The sequence below is a fragment of the Palaemon carinicauda genome, chromosome 29 (genome assembly GCF_036898095.1).
Source record: "Palaemon carinicauda isolate YSFRI2023 chromosome 29, ASM3689809v2, whole genome shotgun sequence".
In the NCBI taxonomy this organism is placed as follows: domain Eukaryota; kingdom Metazoa; phylum Arthropoda; class Malacostraca; order Decapoda; family Palaemonidae; genus Palaemon; species Palaemon carinicauda.
The window spans coordinates 58156196-58165436 of record NC_090753.1 but is presented as its reverse complement, the minus strand read 5'-3'; the positions used below and the strand labels follow the sequence as shown (position 1 = coordinate 58165436).

The 9241-nt window shown below is 38.2% G+C and overlaps 1 pseudogene; it reads right to left on the bottom strand.

The window, feature by feature from the left end:
- LOC137622601 (hemicentin-1-like) overlaps positions 1-9241 on the bottom strand; it is a 368776-nt pseudogene that overhangs the window by 354474 nt on the left and 5061 nt on the right.

Sequence of the window (9241 nt, the reverse complement as noted above, 5' to 3'; positions counted from 1 at the left end):
GTCTTTGGAGGCCTTCGTTAGTGGTGAATCTCTCTTCAGGAGGGAGAGCCTGCTCTGGAATCCGCCGGGGTTGTCAGGCTGTTTTGTGGCACTGGTGGGCGTGGCCGAAGAGCAGACCACGCCAGGGCCTAGGTTGTCAGACTGGTATTATAGTAGGTTGATAGTTAGAAGATATGTGACAATTTACTTTAGGTTACCAAAAATAAAAAGGGTGCGGGCGGGGGTTTGGTGTGTAGTTAAAAGAGGTTTCTAGCAGCACTAAGGATAATTACTTTTGGTAAAGGAATAATCAATAAATATTAATTTGGTATATATTTTCTTACTAATGATTCATAATTAAATAAAAGCTAATGGTATGAATGATAATACATGTCATTGAGTATATGTACATCTAGACACAAGAATTCCTATCACACCTCACTCTGAGGAAATACACCCTGTCACACCCTTACTGCACAGCGAGTAACCATTCTGATAAGCATAGAAAGAGATTGCATCAGTGACCGCCAGGTCTACACGCAGGAACTTTCCGCCCAGAAAGGGTGTGACAGGGTGTATCTCTTCAGAGCAAGGTGTGCCCGATACTCATGTGTCCAACTGTACACACACACACATACACACACATATATATATAAGAAACTAACTGAATGACGGTGCCTGAGATTAATAGTTAGATCAGGAATAAGAAATTTGATAGACCGCAAGTGTTTGTCCTGCAAATTAAGATGGCAGTCTGCACCCAAAAATCAGATAGGAGAACAACACTCGAAAAGGGCAAAACATGAACACTTCTTCAGAATAGATCACCCAAAAATCTGAAAAGACTTGCTCAATAAGACAATTTATTTGTGTAATTGAAGAAGTAGACCTAATGTGTTTCTCAAAAGTAAATATGTAATTGAGGGTCACACCTAAAATTTGAAGTGAGTTGTATATAGTTGAAGAAACATTATCAATGCAAAAATCTGGAAGTTGACGAGCCACTGTCCTCGACCTACTTACAATCATACTTTGACTTTTGTTAGGGATCGATTTCATGCCCCATAATTTTCTCCATGCACTAATTATAGCTAGATCTCTTAAGGGATTCAGCAACCCCAAATCTACATTCAAGAGATGGACTTGATGCGAAGAGATTAGCATCATCTGCATGTGTAACAAGCTTGTTCTCTAGGCCAAACCACATGTCATTTGTATATAATATGAAAAGTAAGGGGCCAAGAACACTACCCTGTGGAACACCAGATATCACATTCCTATATTCACTATGGTGCCCATCAACAACAACTTTTTGCGATCTATTGATTAAAATTTCAGTAATGGCCTCATGATTAAAACGGCCAAAGGCAGCACTAACACCAAGGTTAATTATACGATGTTCATGACCATAATGAAGAGATTTTGTACAGTATTGGAGGTAGCAAGAAGGATATCACATGCACTAAGGCCTTTACGAAAACCAAATTGCAAACTAGGGAATGGATTAGTACCATCAGAATACTCTTTTAGACGTTTTGCTAAAAGACGTTTAAAAACTTTATATAATATAGGAGTTATGGTAATTATGCGGTAATGAGCCGGGGTAGAGCTGATTTTAATTAATAACATAAACTTGACTGTCCCCATTCTCGAAAAGAGTTCACTATCTCTCGCTAGAACTGATCTACGATTTACAATAAATCTCTGAATACTTTAATAAATAGAAAACCAGATTATGGATGCAATAGCTGAACAGGAGAGATATTTGTAGGAATTATTCCGAATGAAATCTTCAATGCGTAGTTAAGCGTTGCAAATATTTTATTAAAATGCCAAATACTGCGGAAAAAAATGATCTTGATGACGCTTATGAATAAATGTCAAGATGTGACAATAACCTTCACATCTGACTATTATTAATTCAACTATATATTCTTGACGATTAATTTTTTATCTAATATTGTTAAAAAAGCATTCAATATCCTTCATAGACTATATTTAGATACAGCATTAGTGTATATAAAACAACAAGTAATGCAACAGTTTCTAGTTCAGTATAAGACAAAGGTCTCAGATGTGTCCTTATTCATATCTGGGGCTTGGCCATTTGCGACCGTTTATAGTTCACCATAGGACAAAGGTTTGTGACATGTTCTTATTCATGTCTGGGGTTTAGCCATCTACAACCTTTTCTAGTTCACTATATGACAGATGTCTCAGACATGTCCTTATTCATGCCTGGGGTTTGGCCTTTTGCAACCGTTTCTATTTCACCCTAAGACAAAGGTGTAAGATATGTCCTTTTTCATGACTGGGGTTTGGCCACTTACAACCGTTTCTAGTTCACCATAAGACAAAGGTCCCAGACATGTCCTTTTTCATGTCTGGGGTTTGGCCATTGGCAACCGTTTCTAGTTCACCATAAGACAAAGGCCTCAGACATGTCCTAATTCATGTCTGGGGTTTAGCCATCTACAACCGTTTCTAGTTCACCATAGAACAAAGGGTTTCAGACATGTCCTTATTCATGTCTGGGGTTTTACCGTTTGCAACCGTTTCTAGTTCACCATAGAACAAAGGTGTCCGTCATGTCCTTATTCATGTCTGGGGTTTGGCCATTTACAACCGTTTGTAGTTCACCATATGACAAAAGTCTCAGACATGTCCTTATTCATGTCTGGGGTTTGGACATTTACAACTGTTTCTAGTTCACTATAGGACAAAGGCTTCAGACATTTCCGTATTCATGTCTGGGGTTTGGCCATTTGCATCCGTTTCTAGTTCACTATAGGACAAAGGGCATAGACATATCCTTATTCATGTCTGAGGTTTGGTCATTTGCAAATGTTTTTAGTTCACTATAGAACAAAGGCCTTAGACATGTCCTTATCCATGTCTGGGGTTGGGCCATTTGCAACCATATCTATTTTACTATAAAACAGAGGCCTCAGGCATGGCCTTATTCATGCCTGTGGTTTGGTTATTTGCAAACGTGATTAGTTCACTATAGGACAAAGGCATCAGACATGTCCGGATTCATGTCTGGGGTTTGGCCATTTGCAACCGTTTCTAGTTCACTATAAAACAAAGGCCTCAGACATGTCCTTATTCATGCCAGGGGTTTGGTTATTGGCAACGTGTTTAGTTCACTATAGGACAAAGGCATCAGACATATCCTAATTCATGTCTGGGGTTTGGCCATTTGCAACCGTTTCTATTTCACTATAAAGCAAAGGCCTTAGACATGTCCTTATCCATGCCAGGGGTTTGGTTATTTGCAAACGTGTTTAGTTCACTATAGGGCAAAGGCATCAGACATGTCCTAATTTATGTCTGGGGTTTGGCTATTTGCAACCGTTTCTATTTCACTATAAAACAAAGGCCTCAGACATGTCCTTATTCATGCCAGGGATTTGGTTATTTGCAAACGTGTTTAGTTCACTATAGGGCAAAGGCATCAGACCTGTCCTTTTTCATGTCTGGGGTTTGGCCATTTTAAACCGTTTCTAGTTCACTATAGGATGAAGGTCTCAGACATGTCCTTCTTCATGTCTGGGGTTTAGGCATTTTCATCACCACTGTGGAAAAGTAGGACTGTGAGATTTTCGTCTGATCGCTAACAGCAAACCAACCTCGTATGGGTGGCCCTGAATAATACAGTATAGCTAATCATGATGGTACACAAACTCTCTCACCACGTTACGTTTCCCGTATTGTTAAGAAAGCCTTTAATATACTACAAGAGTGAATAAGATATATTTGCGGAATGTCAAACACCAGCTGAAATCGACCATATCAATCGCAGTATTTTTAACCACTACCCAATGACAGCCAAATAATTCAAGCAATCTTTAACATCCACTTAATCAGCATAAACTCACATTTAACGTGAACGGAGATATTCTTGCTGCTGGAATCTCCCTGGACGTTAGAGGCCTTGCAGTGGTAGTCTCCCGAATGGTCTCTAGTGACATGGTGGATGGCCAGGGTCGCTTCCTTCAGGATTGTCATACCACTGCTGTTGGGGTTTAAAGCAACGCCCTGTCCGTCAGGGATATAAATGTGGGAGACGTTTAGAGGTGACAGTCGCTGGTTTTATGGATGCATCTTGTTTGTTTATATGGGGTGGGTTTTGAGAGAGAGAGAGAGAGAGAGAGAGAGAGAGAGAGAGAGAGAGAGTATAGGAGCGAATGAATAAGATTTGCGTCTCTCATATATATATATATATATATATATTTGTGTAAACAAAAAATATATGTATGTGTGTGTTGCATCATACACTTTTACACAACTATTACAAGAAAAAGTATTTATTGCTATGCTTAAACCTAAATCCAATTTAGCCAATGAAAATATAAAATTTAATACATGTATACATAAATTAGATTACTTAAGGGAAAAAAATCCCTTAAAACAGCTTCTAAAACCAAAATACTTTTATGATGAATTTTCCGAGCTGGATTTTAAAAGAAAAAAAAAAGAAACTTTCTTTCAAGAGATATTAGAGTACAAAGAACTTCTCAAGAAGAGGGGGAGAATTTCTCAAAACTCAATGACAATTAACAATTAAGAACAATAAACAAATTAGAAATGAAAAGAGAAAGAAAAATAGAACTTCTTGAAATCTTACATTTTGGAAGAATTCGATTTTGTAAAGTGGAGGGTTGGCGTCTACGATACACTCGAGGAAGAGGTCGCTGCCTTCTGTCAGGAGTTCTAAACGTCTTGGCCAGCCAAGGTTGACTCGTACGTGAGGGCGATCTGGAATTACATGTATAGGAAATTCACATACACACACACACACACACACATATATATATATATATATATATATATTTATATATATATATATATATATATATCAGTAGTTAAGTAGCTCACAGCGGAACAGAGGCCTTAGAGATGTCATTCCATTAAGAATAACAGAATGATTCCCTCGAGATTGCAAACGAAGCTTTGGGGAAGGAAGGGGAGACGATGGATTGGCGAACTAAGAAAGTTTGTGGGTGTCGATTGGCGTAGAAAGACCATTTCACACAAACACTCACACGCACACACACACACACATATATATATATATATATGTGTGTGTACATATATATATATATATATATATATTATGTATGTATGTATATATATATATAGTATGTATATGAATAAATATATATATATATATATATATATGTATATACATATATGTATATATATATATATGTATATATATATATATATATATCTACATACACATATATATATATATTATATGTATATATGTGCTTGTGATATATGTTCATATGTGTATATATATATATATATATATATAAAGATATATTATAAAAAATCTCAGCACAGTCCCATTTTTATACGCTATTGCCACTTCCATCTACCCCCGTCATCTGATTTTGCTTCATCGAGTAGTCCTCTATATAGTTTCTTCTTCTTCTTCTTCTTCTTCGTGACAAACCTTCCAGCATGACGCCTCTTCCTATTATATGTGTCCAACTCCTGTCATCTTCCCCTTCAACTTCTTCGTTACTCTGAGAGTGTCGAGACATCCATTTCATCATTCTCATCTCTGTTATGTCCTTTTTTTTATCTTTTCTTCCATCTTTGTCATACTCATTGTTTCTGGACAATAGAGCGTAGTAGCTGGTCTTACCCTCTCTGTAAGAAATTTTCCTCTTAGTCCTGAAGGGACTCTTGTCACTAAAGACTCCAGAGGATATTTTCCAGAGGATATTTTCCAGTTTTTCCAGCTGCTCTAACCTGCTTTCATCCGATGTTTCACTTACGTCTAACGTTATATTTGCTGTCCATCTCTACCCGTATTATAGTAAATATATATGTAGTCTTTAATATGGTGACTTGTTGGAAGCGTCCCTGTCCGGCGCTCGGAGGACAGGGGTTCGAGTACTACTCAAGGTCAATAGTTTCTTGTAGTCTTTGCAACCTCAAAATCCTTGTGAGCTAAGGATGGGGATTTTGGGGGAGCCTATAGGTCTACCCGTTGAGTCATCAGCTGCCATCGACTGGTTCTCTCTGGTCTTAGCTTGGATGGAGAGGTGGCTTGGGCGCTGATTTTACATATATATATATATATATATATATATATACGTATATGTATGTATGTATGGTCAATCTTTAGGGCATTAACATGCTTGCTAGGGCAATGTCACTGTCCCTTGTCTCTGCCATTCATGAGCGACCTTTAAACCTTATTCCTCTATCCTCAACAGTACAACAGTATTCCGGAACCTCTTTCCTCTAGGATATGAGATACAGGTTTGCAAATATCGGAATGAAGAGCAAAATATATTTGTTTTCATCGAAATAACAGATGCAAATAACTTGGGAGCTGATTCTCATGGGAAATTACATATTTCTATTATATAATTTCCACGTGGAAAAATAGAATGCGTCAGTTTCTGAATGTCAACTAGTTTTGATAAACCAAAAATGAAAAGTTTTCTTTTTTTTGTTTAAAAATTAATACTTGGTTTAACTCTGATTAGCATGGGATGATCCTGTATTATGTAGTGGGTCAGTCAGAGCTTTGTAAGTATAGAGAGAGAGAGAGAGAGAGAGAGAGAGAGTGCGTGTGTGTGTTACGTATATCTATGTACATGTATGTGTATATATATATATATATATATTTTATACATACACACGCACACACACACACACACACATATATATATATATATATATATAATGTATATATATATATGTATGTGTGTTTATATATGCATATATATGTATATATATATACAGTATATATATATATATATATATGTGTGTGTGTGTGTGTGTGTGTATACAGTATATATATATATATATATATATATATATATATATATAATGTATGTAAAATCACATTTTTAAATCCATGACCCAAGAGGTCAATGTAGAAGTTAGGAGCGAGTGTGAGAACGCCAAATCAGTCATAAGCAGGATACGAAAGTCAAGACCAAGCATACCATTTGCAATGTAACATTTTTCATGAAGAGTAAACACAATACAAGCCGTGAGAAAGAGCAGTCTCTCACCGTATCCAAGTACCTTCTGGTATTGATGTTGTGTTTACAATTTGTCATTAAATGCTGAGATAACTAACTAGACGTTATCATCAATATGGTTATTTTAGTTAGTTCTGATCAAGCTGTCATACGGAATGGTCATCCGACCAAACCATCTATACTCCTGTGATGGAGATGTTAATAAACTGTTTTAAAGTTAAATTACTTAGACTTATTCAGAAGAAGTAACCTACCAAGTCTAAACATTATAACACATTGAAGAGACATTTGATTGGAACAAGAATGTGTGTTTATAACTGTACCATACCAACAATTAATGGCAGCGTTTAACCTAAATCAACTTTAGTATCAATAGAATCAACAGCAATGAATCTACAATTTTGCCGAAGTATCTACGTCCACCGAAAAAATTAACACATTGAATACCAACATTGCAAAAACCTGTTCTTGCTAAGACCTGCCCTTGCAAAGACATGTCCTTGCAAGGACCTGTCATTGTAAAGGGCTGGCATTGCAAAGACCTGTCATTGCAAAGGCCTGGCATTGCAAAGACCTTTCATTGCAAAGACCTTTCTTTGCAAATATCTGTCATTGCAAAGAATTGTCCTTGCAAATACCTGTTATTGCAAACACCTTTTCTTGCTAAGAGATGTTCTTGCAAAGACCTTTCATTGCAAAGACCTGTTATTGCGAAGGCCTGGCATTGCAAAAATCTGTTCTTGCTAAGACCTGCCCTTTCAAAGAAGTGTCCTTGCAAAGACCTGTCATTGCAAAGACCTGTCATTGCAAAGGCCTGGCATTGCCAAGACGTTTCATTGCAAAGATCTTTCATTGCAAAGATCTGGCATTGCAAAGACCAGTCCTTGCAAAGTCCTGTTCTTGCAAATACCTTTCATTACAAATACCTGTTCTTGCAAAGACCTGACTTTGCAAAGACCAGTTCTTGCAAAGACCTGCCCTTGCAAAGATCTGGCATTACAAAGTCCTATCCTTGCAAAGAGCTGTCATTACACAGACCTCTCCTTGCAAAGACCTGCCATTGCAAATGCCCGGCATTGCAAAGACCATTCATTTCAAAGATCTCTCATTGTAAAGACCTGTCATTGCAAAGACCTGTCCTTGCAAAGACCTGTCATTGCAAAGGCGTGGCATTGCAAAAACCTGTTCTTGCTAAGACCTGCCCTTGCAAAGACCTGTCCTTGCAGGGACCTGTCATTGCAAAGGCCTGGCATTGCAAAGACCTGCCCTTGCAAAGATTTGTCCTTGCAAAGACCTGTCATTGCAAAGGCCTTTCATTGCAAAGATCTGTCATTGCAAAGATTTGTCCTTGCAAAGTCCTGTCCTTGCAAATACCTGTTATTTCAAACAACTGTTCTTGCTAAGACATGTTCTTGCAAAGACCTGTCATTGCAAAGGCCTGGCATTGCAAAAATATGTTCTTGCTAAGACCTGCCCTTGCAAAGAAGTGTCCTTGCAAAGACCTGTCATTGCAAAGACTGGTCCTTGCAAAGACCTGTCATTGCAAAGGCCTGGCATTGCCAAGACCTTTCATTGCTAAGATTTGTCCTTGCAAACATCTGGCATTACAAAGACCAGTCCTTGCAAAGTCCTGTTCTTGCAAATACCTGTTCTTGCTAAGACTTGATCTTGCAAAGACCTGACCTTGCAAAGACCTGTTCTTGCTAAGACCTGCCCTTTCAAAGACCTGTCAATGCGAAGGCCTGGCATTGCCAAGACCTTTCATTGCAAAGACCTTTCATTGCAAAGATCTGTCATTGCAAAGGCCTGGCATTGCCAAGACCTTTCATTGCAAAGACCAGTCCTTGCAAAGTCCTGTTCTTGCAAATACCTGTCATTGCAAATACCTGTTCTTGCTAAGACCTGTTCATGCAAAGACCTGTCCTTGCAAAGACCTGTTCTTGCAAAGACCTGTCATTACGATGGCTATGTATTGCAAAAACCTTTCATTGCACAGTCCTCTCCTTGTAAAGACCTGTCCTTGCAAATACCGTTCATAACACATTCCTGTCCTTGCAGAGACCTGTCATTGCAAAGACCTGTCTAGCAAAGTTCTGTCCTCGCAAAGACCTGTCCCTACAAAGACCTTTCATTGCAAAGAACTGTCCTTGCAGAGACCTGTCCTTGCCAAGACATGTCCTTGCAAAGACCTTTCATTGCACAGTCCTGTCCTTGCAGAGACCTGTCCTTGCAAAGACCTTTCATTG